The following is a 23,058-nucleotide window of genomic DNA, read 5'->3' on the forward strand; positions in this document are numbered from 1 at the left end:
GGAGTTGCAGGGGTGCGACGGGTGCAGTGGCACCCGTCGCGATTTTCATTGTCTGCAAAGCAGACAGTGAAAACCTTTGTGGGGCCCTGTTTGGGGGTCCCTGCACTGACCATGCCAGTGGCATGGGCAGTAGAGGGGCCCCCAGGGGCCCCACTGCACCCGTTCCCGCCATCCTGGTTCTGGCGGTGGACACCACCAGAAACAGGCTGGCGGGAAGGCGGTCGGAATCCCCATGGCAGTGCTGCAAGCAGCGCCGCCATGGCGGGTACCCTGGGCCAGCGGGAAACCGGCGGTAAACCGCCGGCTCCCCTTTTCTGACCACGGCTTTACCGCCGCGGTCAGAATCGCCCAGGAAGCACCGCCAGCCTGTTGGCAGTGCTTCCGCCGCCCTCCGCCATGGCGGTCATGGACCTCCAGGGTCAGAATGACCCCCTATATCCGGTATCCTCTGAACTATCAAATCATAACAGCTATGATCTTTGATGTTCACTGAGAGAAATGCAAAAGAAAAATAAGAAAGATAGAAAAAGAAAAACAGCATGAACGGAACTCCCTCCCTCACCAGAAAGACTATAAGTCTTCGGCCTAATCTCCCCTTAGAAACAATAATCAGAATAAACAAACACTTCTTTAGGATTATCTTCATCCACTTCGGTTGTCCCTCTGGAGGCGTGGTGCCTTGTTTGGTGCTTCTTGTCAGCTTGTCCACCCGCCATTGGGCATATCATTCGTGCCAGGCCCACAAGTCTGAGCCACTGGATATCATCAAGTGGGATCTACTTTCAACCATTGAGGGTTAATTCCAAAAGTACCCATTAGGTAGATATTATAGGTTGTCTGCCATCCTTGGTGTCATCTCTGGTCCTTGACTCCCACTATTGGATGACACTTCTGAGTTACTGGCCATCAAGCTGACATCTGGGGAACGATAGCAGTCTAATGTCATGAATGAATTTGCGCTTAGGTGTGCTTCCTCTTCCACTGCTTTGGCTTGCTCTCTCTCTGTCTATGCACGATCTGGGTGCTGTGTCATGTTCTTATGCCACCTGTGGCGTGATATCTGCCATTCTCCTATAGTCCACTCTGGGTCTGCTGACTCTGCCCATTCTTTGTCATGGAGCCAAGTCCAGGTATCTTCTGGGGAAGAGAGGAAGTGGGTAGTCTCCTCATGTTCGACCCTCAGTTTGGCCAGAATTAATAAGGCATATTTTATGGATAGCTCACTGAGTTTACTTTTCACAGTTCCGTAGGAGTTGCGACGTCATTGTACTTCAGCTGTAAAATCTGGAAATGCCATGATGGTGGAATTCTCATATTGCCAGGGCCCCTTCTGGTGAAAAAGTTGTAGAATTAAGTCCCAATCTCGATAATTAAGGAAGTAGGCAATCACTGGGCACTGTCTATATCCAGGTGGTGACAGTCTGACAGGTGTCTCTTTCCACTGAGAAAACATTTGGGGGGTCATTACAACCCTGGCGGACAGTATAAAGGTGCGGTAATACCGCAAACAGGCCGGCGGACAAAAAAAGGGAATTATGACCGTGGCGGAAACCGCCAACAAAGACAGCCACTTTAACACTCCGACCGCCACGGCGGTACAGACAAGCAGCGCAGCGGTCACCGCCAACAGACAGGTGGAAGACAATGTACCGCCCATAGTATCACAACCCGCCAATCCGCCACCTTTTCCGGGGTGGATTCACCGTGGATAAAAACACAGCGGAAACAGTTTCTGCAATGGCAAAACGCTCACCTTAACACATCCCACGAGGAAGGAGTACACCATGGAGCCGGAATTACAAATCCTACCTGCCCTTCTCTTCCTACTCATCTACGAAGACCAGCGCCGGCGGCGGCGAAGACAACGGTGAGTACTGCACCTACGACATAGGGGCGGGGGGAGGCAAAAGTCAGGGGGACACACACGCAACACCCCCACCCCCACCCTCGCATATTACAACACACACACCAATGCATTTACAAACATCACAGTAACAACCCCCAACCCCCAGAAGAATGCAAAGACAAAACGAAATCAGTTCAAACATTGTAATGTATCAATATACATGTGTCAATTATATACAGATATATATAAACTCATACAAAGGTATACAGTACGAGAAGTAGTGCAGATATGCACATCTCAATGTCCGTGCACCACTAGGCCAAAAATGCATGGGCGAGGACCACACAAGATGCCTGTCCACAAACGGAGAGAACACTGCTGGGGCATCAGAGAGAAAAACAACAGGCACCTCAGGGGGAAGGGAAGGGGGGGCACCTCAGCCGGATTACAGCACCAGGCCACATCCACGACGGGGCTCCATGCCCATTGATGTATCCTGGGCAGTGCAAAGCCACAGTCTCACAAGTCTCTACAGTGGGTGGTTTGCCCACTGTTCCATCCTGGGGAGTGCAAAGCCACAGTCTCACAAGTCTCTACAGTGGGTGGTTTGCCCACTGTTCCATCCTGGGGAGTGCAAAGCCACAGTCTCACAAGTACATAACAGCCTCCACTGGTTCTGGAGGGGGACTGGTGCCCAGAGTGCTTCATCCTGTGAAGGACTGAGGTAGTGGATGCATGTCTCCACTGGTTCCGGAGGGGGACTGGTGCCCAGAGTGCTTCATCCTGTGAAGGACTGAGGTAGTCGATGCATGTGTCCACTGGTTCTGGAGGGGGACTGGTGCCCAGAGTGCTTCATCCTGTGAAGGACTGAGGTAGTAGATGCATGTCTCCACTGGTTCTGGAGGGGGATTGGTGCCCAGAGTGTTTCATCCTGTGAAGGACATGGGTAGTGGATGGATCTCTCCACTGGTTCTGGAGGGGGACTGGTGCCCAGAGTGTTTCATCCTGTGAAGGACAGAGGTAGAGGATGGATCTCTCCACTGGTTCTGGAGGGGGAATGGTGCCCAGACTTGATTAGTCTCCCCGTGACAGTTCCTGTCCCGTCACAGTCCCAGCTGCACATGGGATAACGATGCTTGATGTGGCGGTCTTTTCCTTCTTCTGCGGTGCATGCCCTGTTCAGCGGTGCTTGCCCTGTTCAGTGGTGCATGCCCTGTTCTGCGGTGATTCGCCATGGCGGTCTCTGGACTGTTCAGCGGTGCTTTGCCATGGCGGTCTCTGGACTGTTCAGCGGTGCTTGCCCTGTTCAGCGGTCTCTGGACTGTTCAGCGGTGCTTTGCCATGGCGGTCTCTGGACTGTTCAGCGGTGCTTGCCCTGTTCAGCGGTGCATGCCCTGTTCAGCGGTGATTCACCATGGCGGTCTCTGGACTGTTCAGCAGTGCTTTGCCATGGCGGTCTCTGGACTGTTCAGCGGTGCTTGCCCTGTTCAGCGGTGCATGCCCTGTTCAGCGGTGCTTTACCATGGCGGGCTCTGGACTGTTCAGCAGTGCATGCCCTGTTCAGCGGTCTCTGGACTGTTCAGCCGTGCTTTGCCATGGCGGGCTCTGGACTGGGCATTGGTGTGTGGCATGACGGTCCCTCATTGCCCAGCGGGGCAATGCCTATGGCGGTGGTCTCATGACCAGTGACGATACTTGGGCCCTCCTGGGAAATGCCTATGGCGGTGGTCTCCTGACCAGAGACGATACTTATGCCCTCCTGGGCAATGCCTATGGCGGTAGTCTCATGACCAGTGACGATACTTCGGCCCTCCTGGGCAATGACTCTGGCGGTGGTCTCATGACCAGTGACAATACTTGTGCCCTCCTGGGCAATGACTCTGGCGGTGGTCTCATGACCAGTGACGATACTTGTGCCCTCCTGGGCAATGACTCTGGCGGTGGTCTCATGACCAGTGACGATACTTGTGCCCTCCTGGGCAATGCCTATGGCGGTGGTCTCATGACCAGTGACGATACTTGTGCCGTCCTGACTCTGGCGGTGGTCTCATGACCAGTGACGATACTTGGGCCCTCCTGGGCACTGCCTATGGTGGTGGTCTCATGACCAGTGACGATACTTGGGCCCTCCTGGGCAATGACTCTGGCGGTGGTCTCATGACCAGTGACGATACTTGGGCCCTCCTGGGCAATGACTCTGGCGGTGGTCTCCTGACCAGTGACGATACTTGGGCCCTCCTGGGCAATGACTCTGGCGGTGGTCTCATGACCAGTGACGATACTTGGGCCCTCCTGGGCAATGCCTATGGCGGTGGTCTCCTGACCAGTGACAATACTTGGGCCCTCCTGGGCAATGACTCTGGCGGTGTTCTCATGACCAGTGACGATACTTGTGCCCTCCTGGGCAATGAATCTGGCGGTGGTCTCCTGACCAGTGATGATACTTGGGCCCTCCTGGGCAATGCCTATGGCGTTGGTCTCCTGACCAGTGACGACGGTGCTGGCGGTGGCGTCCCGGCCGCCGGGAAGGATGCCGCCCTTCTCCGCCGTGATGCTCACACCAGTCTGTGCAGACTTCTTCTGGCCCTTCCCCACCTTTGGAGGAGTCTCGGCTGACTCTGCAATCCCCCTGGGATCCCTCTGAGTTGTTTTGCCTCCAGGAGTCGTCAGCCGTTCCCGTTGGCCACTTTCCAACTTCAGATCCTTTACAGGGGGTGGACTGGCAGTGCCTTGGCTCCGTGTCACACTGCCTGCCCTGGTGGCCGGTGCACTCCACACACCTTGAACACGCACCACTGGTACTGGAGGCTTTTTAGCTGAGGCGCTACGACAGAACTGATGAATTGGAGGGGTGGAGTGGGGGCAAAAAGGTCAACTTTGCAGAGGGACAGTTTCTGACGAACACTGGGATGGGTAGCTGGAGGGGGTCTGGGAGTGGAGGAAGAGGAGGTGGTTGTAGGAGGTGTCACTTTAGGCGTTTTGGGTGTAGGTGCAGTTACTGGAGGCTGTCTTGAGGTGGATGGATGTTGGGTGTGTGGGTGCCCGCGTTTGTGTACTTTGGGAGGGGGCGTCACAGACACACTGGGAGAGGACACAGGGGACGTGGAAATGGGAGTGGGGGTGGTGAGTGCAGGTGAGCGGGGTGTGGTGCTGGGTGTTCTGGTGCGAGTCCTAGTGCCTGTAGATGTAGTGCATGCAGGTGAGAGTGTAGATGACACTGGGAGGGAGGAGGGAGACGATGAGGAGGGGGACACAGTGGAGGCAGTGGATGTTGCTGTGTCTGTATGTGTGGGATGCTTGTGTGAATGCCTGTGGGATGTGTGGTGCCTATGTTTGCCTGAGCTACTTTTGTGTGTTGAGGTGTGTGCATGCTGGGATGGGCTGGGGTACAGAAGATTGGGTCTGGGTGGAGGAAGTTGGAGGGGGGAGGCTAGACACAGGGACAATGGCTGCCATCAGTGCTGAGGCCAGAGATTGCATGGTTCGCTGAAGGGCAGCCTGACCAGAATGAATGCCCTCCAGGAATGCATTACCGTGTTGCAACTCCCTTTCTACACCCTGGATGGCATTCACAATGGTAGACTGCCCAACAGTGAGTGACCTGAGGAGGTCAATGGCCTCCTCACTGAGGGCAGCAGGGGTGACTGGGGCAGGGCCTGAGGTGCCTGGGGCGAAGGTGATGCCCACCCTCCTGGGTGAGGCGGCACGGGGAGAACGCTGAGGGGCTGCTTGGAGGGCGGTGCTGGTAGGGGAGGTGGCGGCTGTACCTGTAGAAGTGGGGGGCACAGATGGTGCCGCCACCACAAAGGAGCTCCCATCGGCGGACGAGTCCGTGTCGCTGATTGGTGATCCGGTGCCCGACGTGAAACTCCCCTCGCCCTCCGTCCCACTGGTGTATTGTGAGTCCGTGGTGTGGCCCTCCATGGCCATGTGGGATGCAGCTCCCTCGTGCTCCTTTGCCACTGTAACTCCACCTGATGATGCTGATTCACAAAAGAACAGGGAGAGCACAAAAAGGTGGGGGGGACGACAGAAGAAAGACAGGTTGAGTGCATGGCATACCGCTACCGTTGGCAGACAATACAGACACAGCAGCCCCCTGCACTACGCCGTGCTCCTGGCCTCTACAGATGCAATTCCTGGGATCTGGACTACATGGCTATGGTGGACATCTGCACACATGGATGCCACAGGGGCATGTATACCTGTATTTGCCACTCTACTGCGGTGGGGTGGAGTGCCACATGGCCTGCATTACGGAGGGGCCTAGCCTATGGAAGTCGCCATGGCCTAGGGAAACCCACAGCCCTCCTCCCACACCTAGACCCCTCAACTGCGCACAAAGTCCCCAGAATGATAGTGTACTCACCCCCTTGTGTCTGCTGTGATGCCCTCAAGCGCCCATCCAACTCCGGGTAGGCCACCGCCAGGATCCAGAACATCAGGGGGGTCATGGTGCGTAGAGGCACCCCTCCCACGTTGGGAGGCCATCCCCAGCTGAGCCTCCGCCGTCTTCTTGCTACAGCGGCGAATGTCCTCCCATCTTTTCCAGCAGTGGGTGCCACGTCTCTGTTGGTCTGGAGGACCGTGGAGTAGCCTGTACTGAGGGAGGACCCCGTCTACTAGTTTCTCCAACTCCTGAGCAGTGAAGGCAGGGGCCCTTTCCCCAGACGCAGCAGCCATCGTCGCTTCCAGACCGAGGTCACAGCAGCACTTGCAGTGTAGGTCCTCTCCTTTCGAAGGTCAGGTATCGAGTGATTGAATAGATAGAAAATGGCAGTGACGTCCGCGGCGGTGACGTCCGCGGCGGTGTGTATCATCAACGCCGGCGCACTTGTTCATTGGCTCCTGGGACCCATAGGGTCCAATGTTAACCAATGCTGCATTGCGCTGCGGTCTACCACCGCCTACCGCGACGGTGTGCAACACCAGCACAGTTACCTCACAATACCATTGTCCCAGTTTAGAGGTCAGGCAGCCGCCATTTCAGGGGCCCACATGGCTTTATTTACTTCTGCGTCACACATAGCTAGGCCTACACTCAACACACATACAGGAATGGTTTTGTGTTTGGTGTCGTGTTCTGTGTATCTGTGGGTACATACCTGGAAATTTGTTGACTCTGTGGTCGCTGTTGTCCTTCCTAGGCACTGTCAGCTGGGACAATTGAGAAGATGGCGGAATCCTCCGGTTTACCGACCGCTGGTGGACCTGTTGACAATGGAGGAGCGACATTTAATCATCACCTACCGGTTTGACCGTGCCACTATCCAGGAACTATGTACCCAGTTGGAGCCAGACCTGATGTCACCAATCCGCCATCCCACTGGAATTCCCCCTGACGTTCAGGTGCTGTCAGTGCTCCATTTCCTTGCAAGTGGGTCATTTCAAACAACAGTGGCCATGGCATCAGGGATGACCCAGCCTATGTTTTCCAATGTGTTGTCCAGAGTGTTGGCTGCCCTGCTGAAACACGTAAGGAGATACATCATTTTCCCTGAGGTGGAGGATTTGGCTACAGTGAAAGGTGACTTCTATGCCCTTGGACATATCCCCAACATCATAGGTGCTATTGATGGGACCCATGTAGCTCTGGTCCCCCCCCACAGGAGTGAACAGGTGTACAGGATCCGGAAGAGTTATCATTCCATGAATGTACAGATGGTATATTTGGCAGACCAGTACATCTCCCAGGTAAATGCTATGTTCTCTGGCTCAGTGCATGACGCCTACATCCTGCGGAATAGCAGCGCCCCTTATATGATGGGTCAACTCCAGAGGCACTGTGTGTGGCTATTAGGGGACTCTGGTTACCCCAACCTGTCCTGGCTACTGACCCCAGTGAGGAATCCCAGGACCAGGGCAGAGGAACGCTACAATGAGGCCCATGGGCGGACTAGGAGGGTGATCGAACGCACCTTCAGCCTCCTGAAGGCCAGGTTCAGGTGCCTCCATATGACAGGTGGTTCCCTATTCTACTCACCGAAGAAGGTGTGCCAGATCATCATCGCCTGCTCGATGCTTCACAATCTTGCTTTGCGACGCCAGGTGCCTTTTCTGCAGGAGGATGGTCCAGATGACGGTGTTGTGGCAGCTGTGGAGCCTGTGGAGCCTGGGGACAGTGATAAGGAGGAAGCTGAGGAAGAAGACAACGACAACAGGGAGTCAGTCATACAGCAATATTTCCAGTGACACACAGGTGAGAACATTTTCATTTTTACCATTACATTCACTGTCACACGTCTTCCTCTATCCTGTGTGTAATTTCATAGCATTATTTGGTAACTGAATGTACCTTTCCATTACGGTTTCACAGGTGTGGTTACCAACGTGTGTTATCTGCTTGCATCCTTCAAGGACTTGTGATGTGTGACATAGGTGTGTTGGCTTTACAACTAGAAACGCATTTTGACACTGTCATTGATAATACATTTTACCAAATCACAGACTGACTCCAGATTGTTTTGTGGTTCAAGGGTGTTTATTGAAGTGCTCAAAAATGGAGGGGGGTTGTACTATGGTGATGGGGGACGGTGGAGGAATGTCCATGGCAGAGTCCAGTCCATTGGACACACAGGTGCACTGGCCATATGGGCAAAGGAAGTGGAGCTGGGGCAGTTAAAGTATGGACAGGGTAACAAAGTGGGACAGTGGGAGGACAATCAGGGTGGTCTCATTTCCTGGCGGGGGTCTTGCCATCTTGCTGTGTCCTGTTCCTGGATCTCAGGGACCGCTTGTGTGGTGGTTGTCCGTCTGCAGGGGGTGTGGTGCTGGTGTGGTGGTCCTGTGGCTGGGCGTCCTGTCCACTAGCGCCGGCGGAGGTGGTGGGCAGTTCATCGTCCATGCTAGTATCAGGGGCCCCTTGGAGTGCCACGGTGTCCCTCAAGGTCTGCTGTATGTCCTTCAGCACCCCTACGATGGTGCCCAGGGCGGAGCTGATGGTCCTGAGCCCCTCCTTGAACCCCAAATACTGTTCCTCCTGCAGGCGCTGGGTGTCCTGAAACTTGGCCAGGACCGTCGCCATCGTCTCCTGGGAGTGGTGGTATGCTCCCATGATGGAGGATAGGGCCTCGTGGAGAGTGGGTTCCCTTGGCCTGTCCGCCCCCTGTCGTACAGAAGCCCTCCCAGTTCCCCTGTGTTCCTGTGCCTCCGTCCCCTTGACTGTGTGCCCACTACCACTGCCCCCAGGTCCCTGTTGTTGTTGAGGTGGTGGGTTACCCTGGGTTCCCTGTAGTGGTGGACACACAGCTGATTGACGTGTCCTGGGTAGGGAGGTATGGGCCCGCTGGGTGGGTGCTGTGCTGGTGTTACCAGAGGGTGGAAGGTCAGTGTTGGGCTGTGCTTTTGCAAGGGGAACCGACTGTCCCGAGGCCCACGATGGTCCGGGCTGGTCATCAGGATCCAGTAGGGCAGAGATGCTATCGTCACTGTGGTCCTCTTCTGTGGGTGGAGTGGAGTAAAGCAAAATACAAACGCTGTGGGATAGCGTAACTGGATGGACGGAATGCGGAACCAATCAAACATTCACCCCCAGTCACAGATCTGGGTTTAATCCATCCATTATTTTGCTCACCATGCCACCCCAGTTTGAACCCAGCCATATGCAAATCAGTCTTGACCCTGTTCCACATGGGAACAGTCCAGCCCGAACTGCCAGGCCAGGTTCTCCCTGGACCGGAAACAAGCATCCTGGGACCGGTTTCGGGGTTTCACCCCTCTTCAGCCAGGCTAGCTTGAATCCAGTGGCACAGTGAGCCCGGGACCCACGTCTGGGCATACCCGGCGCACTTAGGGCGGCAAAAGCAAAGCAAAATACAAACGCTGTGGGATAGCGTAACTGGATGGACGGAATGCGGAACCAATCAAACATTCACCCCCAGTCACAGATCTGGGTTTAATCCATCCATTATTTTGCTCACCATGCCACCCCAGTTTGAACCCAGCCATATGCAAATCAGTCTTGACCCTGTTCCACATGGGAACAGTCCAGCCCGAACTGCCAGGCCAGGTTCTCCCTGGACCGGAAACAAGCATCCTGGGACCGGTTTCGGGGTTTCACCCCTCTTCAGCCAGGCTAGCTTGAATCCAGTGGCACAGTGAGCCCGGGACCCACGTCTGGGCATACCCGGCGCACTTAGGGCGGCAAAAGCAAAGCAAAATACAAACGCTGTGGGATAGCGTAACTGGATGGACGGAATGCGGAACCAATCAAACATTCACCCCCAGTCACAGATCTGGGTTTAATCCATCCATTATTTTGCTCACCATGCCACCCCAGTTTGAACCCAGCCATATGCAAATCAGTCTTGACCCTGTTCCACATGGGAACAGTCCAGGCCAGGTTCTCCCTGGACCGGAAACAAGCATCCTGGGACCGGTTTCGGGGTTTCACCCCTCTTCAGCCAGGCTAGCTTGAATCCAGTGGCACAGTGAGCCCGGGACCCACGTCTGGGCATACCCGGCGCACTTAGGGCGGCAAAAGCAAAGCAAAATACAAACGCTGTGGGATAGCGTAACTGGATGGACGGAATGCGGAACCAATCAAACATTCACCCCCAGTCACAGATCTGGGTTTAATCCATCCATTATTTTGCTCACCATGCCACCCCAGTTTGAACCCAGCCATATGCAAATCAGTCTTGACCCTGTTCCACATGGGAACAGTCCAGCCCGAACTGCCAGGCCAGGTTCTCCCTGGACCGGAAACAAGCATCCTGGGACCGGTTTCGGGGTTTCACCCCTCTTCAGCCAGGCTAGCTTGAATCCAGTGGCACAGTGAGCCCGGGACCCACGTCTGGGCATACCCGGCGCACTTAGGGCGGCAAAAGCAAAGCAAAATACAAACGCTGTGGGATAGCGTAACTGGATGGACGGAATGCGGAACCAATCAAACATTCACCCCCATTCACAGAACTGGGTTTAATCCATCCATTATTTTGCTCACCATGCCACCCCAGTTTGAACCCAGCCATATGCAAATCAGTCTTGACCCTGTTCCACATGGGAACAGTCCAGCCCGAACTGCCAGGCCAGGTTCTCCCTGGACCGGAAACAAGCATCCTGGGACCGGTTTCGGGGTTTCACCCCTCTTCAGCCAGGCTAGCTTGAATCCAGTGGCACAGTGAGCCCGGGACCCACGTCTGGGCATACCCGGCGCACTTAGGGCGGCAAAAGCAAAGCAAAATACAAACGCTGTGGGATAGCGTAACTGGATGGACGGAATGCGGAACCAATCAAACATTCACCCCCAGTCACAGATCTGGGTTTAATCCATCCATTATTTTGCTCACCATGCCACCCCAGTTTGAACCCAGCCATATGCAAATCAGTCTTGACCCTGTTCCACATGGGAACAGTCCAGCCCGAACTGCCAGGCCAGGTTCTCCCTGGACCGGAAACAAGCATCCTGGGACCGGTTTCGGGGTTTCACCCCTCTTCAGCCAGGCTAGCTTGAATCCAGTGGCACAGTGAGCCCGGGACCCACGTCTGGGCATACCCGGCGCACTTAGGGCGGCAAAAGCAAAGCAAAATACAAACGCTGTGGGATAGCGTAACTGGATGGACGGAATGCGGAACCAATCAAACATTCACCCCCAGTCACAGATCTCTGTTTAATCCATCCATTATTTTGCTCACCATGCCACCCCAGTTTGAACCCAGCCATATGCAAATCAGTCTTGACCCTGTTCCACATGGGAACAGTCCAGCCCGAACTGCCAGGCCAGGTTCTCCCTGGACCGGAAACAAGCATCCTGGGACCGGTTTCGGGGTTTCACCCCTCTTCAGCCAGGCTAGCTTGAATCCAGTGGCACAGTGAGCCCGGGACCCACGTCTGGGCATACCCGGCGCACTTAGGGCGGCAAAAGCAAAGCAAAATACAAACGCTGTGGGATAGCGTAACTGGATGGACGGAATGCGGACCAATCAAACATTCACCCCCAGTCACAGATCTGGGTTTAATCCATCCATTATTTTGCTCACCATGCCACCCCAGTTTGAACCCAGCCATATGCAAATCAGTCTTGACCCTGTTCCACATGGGAACAGTCCAGCCCGAACTGCCAGGCCAGGTTCTCCCTGGACCGGAAACAAGCATCCTGGGACCGGTTTCGGGGTTTCACCCCTCTTCAGCCAGGCTAGCTTGAATCCAGTGGCACAGTGAGCCCGGGACCCACGTCTGGGCATACCCGGCGCACTTAGGGCGGCAAAAGCAAAGCAAAATACAAACGCTGTGGGATAGCGTAACTGGATGGACGTTGTGGAGTTGTCTGGACCCTCCGTGTGGTGACGGTCCTTCGTGATCCTGCAGGGGCATAAGTGCATGATTATTGCATGTGTGTGTGTCATGGTGTGCAATGGGTGGCTCACCGTGTACACCAGTGCAAGCATTCCTGTGGGGGGGCTTGTGTGATGATGGTTGGGGGGTGTTCTGGGTATGTGCAGTGAGCGTGCTTTGGTGATGGGTGTCCATGCTTTGTTATGTCATGCAGGGCTTGGTGTTGGGATGTGTGGTTTGTGTTATTAGTACATTAGTGAGGAGTTGGAGTGATAGGGGAGGGTGTGAGGGTGGGGGGGTGTGATAGCATGCAGGTAGGGTGGGGGATATGATAGTTAAGATTTGACTTACCAGTGTCCATTCCTCCACCGACTCCTCCGAGGCCCTCTGGATGCATGATGGTCAAGACTTGCTCCTCCCATGTTGTTAGTTGTGGGGGAGGAGGTGGGGGTCTGCCGCCAGTCCGCTGAACCGCAATGTTTTGCCTGGAGACCGCTGAACGCACCTTCCCCCGTAGGTCGTTCCACCTCTTCCTGATGTCCTCCCGATCTCTTGGATGCTGTCCCACAGCGTTGACCCTGTCCACGATTCTGCGCCATAGCTCCATCTTCCTGGCTATGGATGTGTGCTGCACCTGTGAGCCAAATAGCTGTGGCTCTACCCATAGGATTTCCTCCACCATGACCCTGAGCTCCTCCTCGGAAAACCTGGGGTGTCTTTGGTGTGACATAGGGGTGGTGTAGGGGATGTGTGGGGTGGTGTATGTGTTGATGAGTGTGGTGATGTGTAGTGGTGTGTGGTGTTTTGTGCGTGGATGTTGTGTGGGTGATGGTGTTGTGTGCCTCTGTGTGGTGGGGTTGTCTATTCTGTGCTCTCTCTCTGGCCTTCGTCTCTATTTTTTGGTCGTAGGGGTTTGTGGGTGATGTGGGTGTGTGTTTTATATTGTGTTGGGTGTGTGGGAGTGTTGTTTGTATGTGTATCAGGTGTGTGTATTTGGAATTGTCCAATGTGGCGGTGTTTTGGAGATGTGTGTGTATTTTGAGCGCGGCGGTGTGTACCGCCAATGGAATACCGCGGCTGAAAGACCGCTGTGTGGATTCGTGGGTCGTAATAGCCTGGGCGTGTTTCTGTTGGCGTGGAGGTGGAGGTTTTGTTTTCGCCAGTTTAACACTGACCTTTGTTGTGGCGGACTTGTGAGGGTGTCTGAATTTCGGCGGATTCCGAGATGTGGGTCATAATAGCTGTGGCGGGATTCTGCGGTCGCGGCGGTGTATTGGCGGTCTTCTGCACGGCGGTAAGCGCCTTTTACCGCCAATGTTGTAATGACCACCTTGGTGTCTTGTCTTTCAGCACCATAGATGTCAACCACTTTTCCAGAAACAGTTCAACTCTGGGCCTTCTGTTTGCTCCGGGAAGCCCAGGAATCGAATGTTATTGTGGCATGAGCAGCTCTAAGTATCCTCCAATCGCAGATGGAGGGCATCAACCTTCACCTGCAGATCTTGCACTTGTATTTGTAGGATTCGGACTGTGGGTCTCATGCTGGTGAGCTTTGATTCAATGTCATCTACCCTATCTGTTAACTTGCAGTGATCTGCTCTCAGCAGATTAACTTCTATAGAGACCGTGTCTATCTTGACTTCCAGTGTAGTTTTGGAGTCTGCTATTGCCAGCAGGATTTTATTAAATTGTTCTGATTGGCTGCGCAGGGTAGCTGTTAGTTTGGCAATCAGGTCACTGATTTCGTTATCCCAGGATTCCCAGTGTGCAGTATTCAAGGCTACTGGCTCAGCAGTTTTGGGGGTCTTGGTGCATAGCATCATTACGGCCAGTCTTGCCCCAGTCAGGACTCTCTAGTGGCAAATCCGAGGTTGTCAATACAGTACGTCAATCAGTCATGGTAGAGATGTGTGAAATACCTAAAGCCATTATACCCCAGTGTCTGCAGGGCCGTGTTGGCAACTCCTCATTAGATTACTACTATAGAGTCTCATAAAGGATGCGTCGGTGACTCAAGGAGAGTAATTCTTTATTCGGTAGGCTATATATCACATCAATAACCAGGGATTTCCCCTCACGGAGCGAGGGTTCCAAGTTAAGTGTACCTAATGTGAAGTTCTCACCCCCTCATGCAGCCTTGTTCACATTAGTTCCTTCCATGTAGAGTTAGGCCCCAGATTAGGAGGTATCTGTGGCTCCAATCGTGCATCCCCTTCTGCTGCCAGTGAGAGTTTTGTGGTTCCATGACATGAGATCAGGATGAGTGAGCCCCCTCTTTGTCCCAACACGGCTGTGTCATGTACTCAGGTCTCGGTATCTTCCGCACACTCTTCATGGCTCTAGGACTACAGAGCAGCATTCAGCCATATCATGCACCCCTCTGACAAGCAATATATTTTAACGACATCCAGGGAACCAGACTTTGCTCTCCAGAGACAAGGACAAATGAGGCTTCTCACATCGGTTACAACGACAGAGGCACATCTCTCACCTTAATCAGGTCAGTTCGATGCCCGGTTTAGCAATCCTAGTTCTCTGCAGTTCTTTGTCGCCCTTGTGATCCATAGGCCTTGTGCATTATATTTAGACCCTCCACATCTCCAGGATCAACGGCAGCAGCACTCGGCTCTAAGCTCTCCACAGAGCATGCGCCACCGTAACTCCAATTCCATTGCAGGCCCCATCCGGTGTCCCAGCGTTCGCTCTGTTTCGGTGACCACGTGGATTGCTAGTAAGATTTGGTAGTGCACAAAACAATCCCACCCAGCTTGGGGATGGATTCCTTGCTCACTTTGTGATACAGGCTACGTGGGTCTGGCAGAATTTCTCAGGATCACTGGTGGGCTGGATCGGAGCTCAGCAAGTCGCATCCGACTCACCTGCCATCTTGGCCACACCCCTGGACCAGGACACAGTTGACATCAACATTTCAATAGACGACTCCCCCAGACTACAACAACAGCGAATGTAATTTACCCTTGGCAAGACACAGCAAGTTGTTGTGAGCTAAAAGCCGGCAAGGCCCCAGGCTGAGCAAAATTCTGGGCACTCTACCTAAATAGAATTTCTAATGCCATTATGGCTCCTTCGCCCTCCCCCTACACTTGAAGGGGAGCTCAAATAGTCCCTATTCACAAGAAGAGTTTGAAATCCGACCCAGCCAATTATTGACCCATATGCCTGATTGACATACCACAGAAGATGTTTAGTAAGCAGGTTCTGGCCCGCTTGAGCTCTTGGACAGAAGAGAATGACATACTGTCCCAATTTCAAGCAGGTCCAAAAATTATAACTGTTGACCAGGGTTTTAGATTTCAAAAAAATAGAGGGAAGACAGTGGACTTAAAGAGGCATCTTTATGTAGCATTCATGGACCTCAAGGTTGCATTTGATATGATTCCTCAGACTAGACTCTGGGCAGTCCTGAGAGGTCTCGGCCTTTCACCTGCATTATTGCAAATCATAGTGCAACTCCACATTGAGAAATTTGTCCAGAGAAGATGAAGCCATAATGGTGAAACAACAGAACACATAGCAGTTGATAAGGATGTAAGACAGGAATGTGTTCTTGCCTCAACTATGTTTTTTATATTTATAAACAAGAGTGTTGATTTTTTTAATGGACTGCGAAAAGTATTCTCTGGTCTTGGCTGGTACCAAAATCTCAGCCCTGCTATTTGCAGACTGTTAGAAATGGGGTATTTAGTTGGCAGTGGTTCTCACCCTGTCCAAGTAGGGACCCTCACTCTAGTCAGGGTAAGGGAATCACACAGCTAAAATAATCCCTGATCACCGACTTGGTAGCTTGGCTCAAGCACCTAGGCTTATTTCAGAGGCAATGTGTAACGTATGTGTGCACACAGTAAAACAGTGGAATCTAAACTGGAGGCTAGGAAATACCCCCAAGAATAATTAACCGAGGCATGAAGGGAGTTCGCAATAACAACAGAGAAGCCCTTCTGGACACCCCTTCCCAAAAAGAGAAAGAGTCAAGATCGATATGTATCACAACATTTAACATAGCCTCCAAACAAGAAAGCAATCTCATCAACAAGCATTAGCACATCCTCAATAGTGGCTCATTAAATATTCCCAAACCCATGTTTTCAAATAAACGGGGAAAGAGTCTTAGAGACATGGTTGTACACACCCATCCACGCCATCTAAGTAGTAAACCAGAAGATATCAACTACCTACCACTACCCATTGGACATTATCCATGTGTGAACTGTAGTGTGTGCCACCTAACAAAGGTCACTAAACAGGTCACGTTTAATGACAGTACAACATGGGACATTAGAGACTTCTCCAATTGTAACATTCAGCGAGCAGTATACATGATCACTTGTTCATGCAACCTACATCATACGGGGATGACCACCGCAAGGTTAAGAATTCCATCTGCGAACACCATAGTAAACTGAGATGTGGCCAGTCTACGGCTAAAATGTCCACCCATTTCAAAGAGAAAGCACACACAGTGGATGATTACCAGTGGGTTATCCTAGAACACCATAAAGAGTTTCATTGTGAGTCTCTACTGTACGAAAAAGAATAACAATGGGTTTATAAATTGCGCACACACCAATTTGGCCTCAATGAGAACATACCTTGGAGCCAGCTTACGAAGTATTAATGTCACATTAATCATTAGTCGGATATCTCATTCCTTTACATTTCATAGTGTCACAAAGAGCAAACCCTCAACAATAAATATTAGCCACTCACATATATGTCACCATCACAGTAAGAAGGAAATGAGTAACACTTTGTTAAACACAAGAAAGAAACTCCCAAATAATTATCTAAACAGTATAGGAATCCCCAGTTCTACCTCTGTAAGCCAATGAAGTCCCAATGACGAACATTCAATTACAGACACCCACAAGGGATACCTACTGTAAGGGTCCTCGTGGACCCCCCTTTGTTCCAGGGGAGGCTGCCATCTTGGGGAAGTTAGCGGTCTACTGCTGCACTCTTTAGCATGACGAGATGCAAGAGCTGCTTCACATTTAAACTCAGCTCCCATGTGAGCATTCAAGTGTCAGACCCCAGGGAGGTGAGCACTAGGTACAGAGCGGGAGTGTTGCACTGAGGAAGTAAGTGCCTTTTGAACATTCTTTAAATGGCGCTACATATATGGTAACATGAATTGATTCTAAAACGTTGTCAAATCTTTAGAGTGTGACTACAAGCACACACCCCTCCCAGAGGAGCTATGATATGAGAATCCAAATACTACCGAGTAGGTTACCCATGCATCACATGTGTACTGCTTGGTGTGTTTTATGTGTTTGCATGTTTAAAAGTTTTAAATGTAGTATGTCTTGTACTGTTGATTGTGAGAGTACTTTACTGTCTCAGTCCTGATATTCACGAGTGCCGTTTCCCATGAGTTGGGTGCAGTTTGCAAATAGATGGCACCACACCCACAAACAACATATATAGCGGCCCATTACAAATGGAAGCTATGATAACAATGTCTCTCTTGTATTTCCACAGGTATCAATGACGGACTCCATAAACGATAGATATCATCTTATGACACCACATTAGTAAGGTGAATGGCACCATATCACAGAGCATGTATTATTATTGCTTTCATTAGAGGTAGTCAAACAAGGAGTGGCGCCAGGGTGTCCATCTTGGTCCTGAAGAGGAGCCTAGGGGTAAGGCTCTGAAACATGTAGACTAGGAAGTCAGGTACATTACATCCCCCCCTTCTGCAGCCCCTTTTTAATCTAGGAGACAGGAATTTTCAACTCACCCAAGACCCCACCACTCCTATCTGTCCTGTGATTTGCATTGGCAAGACTACATCAGTGCTCCGACGTATCCCGTAGGTCGTAGCACACCCGCTCCATAGCAGAACGGGAAGAAACCCAATGATGAAGCATGCCACCAAGGGGTAACCCTGGTGGGTGAGGTTTTTCTAACAGGAAAATCCTTTTTTCCTACCCATTATGGGGTAGTTCTTTTGGCTGGGCCTCTTTTGTAATGTTATATAGGCTATCTTTGTTTTTGTTTAAGCAAGAAAATACCCATTTTCTAAAAGTGGCATTTTCAAACTTACAATTCAAAAACCTAATCCATCAAAAGATGTATTTTTGAATTGTGAGTTCAGAGACCCCAAGCTCCAAATCTCTATCTGCCCCAAATGGGAAATTACACTTAAAAGATATTTCAAGACAACCCCCATTTTACCCTATGAGAGAGATCAGTCTTGCAATAGTGAAAAACAAAATTAGCAGTATTTCAGTATCAGGACATGTAAAACACAAAAGTACATGTTGTAGATTTTAAATACACTGCACTCTGCCAATAAGGCTGCCTTGGGCCTACCTTAGGGTGACTTACAGGTAATAAAAGGGAAGTTTTGAGCCTGGCACATTGGTGCGCTTGCCATGTCGACATGGCAGTTTAAAACTACACAGACACTGCAATGTCAGGCCTGAGACATGTTTGCACTCATGTGGGTGGCACACTCCGTGATGCAGGCCCAATAGCAACATTTTACTTACAGGCCCCAGGCACACCTGTTGAACTACATTAGGGATTTACTAGTAAATTACATATCCCAATCATGGATAACCCAATCACCAATACCATTTAGACAGGAAACACTTGCAGTCCAGCACTTGTCAGCAGGCCAGAGTCCAAAAACCAGCAAAAACAAACTTCAGCACAGGATCAAAAACAGAAGCAAAGAAGACAGGGGAAATCACACCAAGAGCTACCAGGTCTAACACGGACTATACCTTTTAGACCTCCAAAGGGCCTGGAAACGTTGCTTGATAGATGTAGCCAGTTTTGAACCAACCAAAGGGCCTGGAAACGTTGCTTGATAGATGTAGACAGTTTTGCACCAACCATGGGTTAGTTATAGATGACAATAAAAAACATTAATGGCAATCCATCTGCATAGACTATTTCATGAAATGGTGAAGGTGTGGGGAGCTAATGCGGAGAGGTTAGTAGATGGGTACATCCAGTACCAGCTTATGGAACAGCCAAATTATTAGGAGTGAGCTTCTCCTCAACCATAGAGCAGCAGCCATGCTAAGCTTTGCTAAAAACAGTACTTTCCATCCAATGTCTCCCATCTAGGAAATTTGGAGAGCTCAGGCAGTGGCTGCAGCTACCCATAGTTCTGAATTATGGGGTCATTGTAACGTATCTGAAAAGAAGTTTTTAGGGCAGCATTAAAACTCCCCCAAAGCACGCCATTGATCTTTTTAAAAATTGGACTTCGATATCCAACCAGTTACCAACCTGGCAAAACTGAAACCTGTCCTGTACTGGCTAAGACTCTGGTTGACTCCCGGGTTGGAACCTTATACGATTGGTCTGAAGGATATTCTTAGTATGCCCAGGATTACTGCTACATTGTCATGGCTGAAGTATGTCTGGCAGGCCCTTTGTATATTGGGATTTTCTGATTGACGGCAATATCCTGAGTCAATCAACACCTCCTCTGTTAAAAAGGTAAAACTTGCTTTTCGGGATCATAAATGGTTGAAAATACTCCAATCAACCAGCCACAGCAGCGTGGCCCAGTATTTTGTTAAACCAAAAGTGTGAGCCGGAGTTTGAAACTTTTCTTGACGAGATTGACCCACCGTTTACTAGATCACTGCATATAAGATTCAGACAGGGAACTTTGCCGCTTGCATCTTTCACCAGCAAGTGGAGTGCCTGGCAAGGGCGCAGTGCATTCTACCCGGCATGGAGGGTAGCTGATGAAACTGATGGCCATTTATTCAGTTTTTTGACCAACTTATGTGAGACAACAGAGGCACTGGAATAAACCAACGGAACAAAAAAGAGCAGAAGATAACGTAGGTCTCTTGGAAATCGCGATCATATGCAGATGAAAAGTACAAACGTTGTTGCCTTATAGAAAATAGAGGGCTAACTGCACATCCATAATAGAACGTGCACGTGCATTTCATATAAGTAGCAAGGCAGGCACACTTTCAAACTGGGCAACAGAAACATCTAAACATGAAAGGCAAGTATAAATGAAACTTTATCAACAGAGAAGCTACATCAAATAGAGAATGCAGAAATATAGATGGGAATGCAAACAGCCGTGAGCAATCAAATGGAGACAAGTATCTACACAAGCGAGAACAGAAATCTATAGATAAAAGGTACGCATTGTTACTCTGCATAGTGGGTTGCGCACAATTGGTTTCCTGTATGCATAGTAAAACAGGTAAATAAAATAAATGTAGGTTTGTCAAGTGTGCCTTGCAGAACAGTTCGCACAAGCACATACAGTCAAGCAGCTTGACTTATAAATTCAATATTATGCAAGCATTATAACCTTGCACTACCAAAAAGGTATTGGGCTAATCACTTCACTAGGACTATTTAAGACAGGGAATGTGCAATTAAGTGGGGCATCTCAATGACAACTGACTGAAACCATGTTTTCAGGCACCAAATATAAATATGATCATGGATGTCTAAGTCCCCTGTGAATATTCTGGCCTACACATAGAAAAACATCGGGTGGGAAAGGCCCAAGAAACATTACTTGAAATAAATAATGTTGGACTAAAGAAGTTAACAATCTAGTTGCCATAGGTGCAACTGTGTTAACAAAGTAATGCTCGCAGGAATACTTAACGGGCTACTGATAAAAGCTGACAACATAGGAGCTCAGGCTCCCTGCCTGCAATTCACGTTTTATGAACAATGGTGACTGGTTAATGGTCCACATTATTCAAACATGTCATGACACTGGAAAGAGGTTAATATTTGCTATGGCATGCGTGCAAAACAAAAATCAGCTTCAACAAGCTAACGCCAGTATAGCAAAACTGCACAAAAGCAGAAACTCTTAGGGTTCACTGACCTGATTTGCACCCTCGCCCACAAAGCATATCTAACCTTCAACCCAATATTTACCTACAGGACGGAAATACTGAAGGTCATGGCCCAGCCACGATTCCTATCTGCACTCACTACCAATGAGGTCAGTAACGCTCGCCAAATAATACATCACAACAACTGACAATGCATAACTGACATGAAAACGCATTGACCAGGTTTTAGGAGCCTTCATTTTTCCACAGCTACCAAACCAGAGAAGACCAATCACGAGATTCTCTTTTAAATCTTGTGTTTTACAAATTTCAAGACTTGGCTGGGTTACTTCCCCCCAGCCAATAAAACCAAAATCAGCGGGCAAAGCAGCCAATAAATGGTCGAGGGCAAGTCTAACATAAATGAAATGTCTCTTCACCAACCTGCAGCAAAGGTTGAGAAAACAGTACATCAGAGATAAAGCACAAGGTGATTCTACCGAGGCCCACAACACAGCCTTATATTAGAAAAGCAAAAAAGTAAACAAAATACTGGCCCAGAGCCTTCTGGGAGGGAACGAAATGGGAGATAATTAAGGATGCTATTTTTTGCATATGGGACGCTAAACTGGGAAAACATTATAGATCCTTTCACTGATAATATAGAAAAATATAGACTAAGTATAGTCATATCAAATATATCCTTCTACTTATCAGTCATAACCCAGGCAGCCACTTGCATGTTCTCAATGACAAATGGTGTACAAAATATAAAATCATGAAATGATTCTCCAACTTTCTCCAATCCGTGACCGATGTCTACAAACTTGTCCATACAGGTATCCCAATAATTCAATGTGTTGCACCCTTGCAATGAGGCCCTGTCTCCAGATCACTGGAACACACCATCATAACACTGCTGTTGAGAAAAGTCATACCTATACAGAAACATCTTTCCATATCCTACCAAAATCTTACAAAAAAGAGGTTACATGTCATCCGAAAGAATCAATAGAGACCTCTGCATGACCACCTAGAGTTCTGAGCTAACCCTAGATAATGCTAATCAATGCAGAATGTGGACCAACATCAACTCGTGATCCACCTCCACCTGTCAGTGGGATTTTATACCATGCAGCATGACACCCTTTTGACTTTCTGAAAACATAGACTTGTGTCTCTGACACAGCAACATAAATGTTCTCTCCATATTTATCATTTTCAAAACAACAACAAAAATCACCAGAGGTCTTGATCAATTAGCTTCACGATCACTGTTGTTTTTTACAACATACATGAATCTATTGTTAAATATAATTATTTTGCATTTTATACAGATCGAGATGTGCTTAACATGATTGAGGGAATTGACATCTTGTTGCAGTACCCCCCACTTTTTGCCTGGCTTCTGGATGCAAGTTGGTGTGCACTGAGATCTTGCTAACCAGGTTCCCAGTCACAGTGTTTTTTCCCTAAAACATTGTAAAGGTAATTGGATACACCTTTAGGTACCACTATGACCCCCTAGTAAAAGGTACTTAGGCACCCAAGGCATGGGAGACTAAGGGTAGGCCCCTGAGGGCAGCAGCACTGACTGTGCCACCCTCTAAGGCCATGCATCCTGATGCACTCAGCACTGCCATTGCAGACTGGGTGTCCTGGTGCAAACCTAAAACACAAACTCGACATGGCACACTACTTGTGTACCCTGTCCACCATACGCTGCATACACTATAGACAAGACACCTCGCTGGCAGGCCTTCTAGCCCTAAGGAAGGATGCACCGTATTATATGTGAAGGCATAGCTGCATGAGCAATATGCCCCCACTGAGTCATTTGTTAAACCTGGGACATAGTGAGTGAACAGAGCAGCCATTTTAATGTATGTGCTGGGTACTGATCAACACAAGTTTCCCAGCTACATGATGGCTACTATGAACATGGGTTGTTTGGTATCAAACAATTCAGAATGATAAATCCAAACTGGTACTTGTACTGGATTTATTATAAAATGTACCAAGGGGTCACCTTAGAGGAGCCCCCTGCAAAAGCTAACTACCCTGGCATGGTTGCTGACTGGTTCTATCAAGCCTGCCACCTCCAGGAATCCAACCTACAACCC

The sequence above is a fragment of the Pleurodeles waltl genome, chromosome 8 (genome assembly GCF_031143425.1).
Source record: "Pleurodeles waltl isolate 20211129_DDA chromosome 8, aPleWal1.hap1.20221129, whole genome shotgun sequence".
In the NCBI taxonomy this organism is placed as follows: Eukaryota; Metazoa; Chordata; class Amphibia; order Caudata; family Salamandridae; genus Pleurodeles; species Pleurodeles waltl.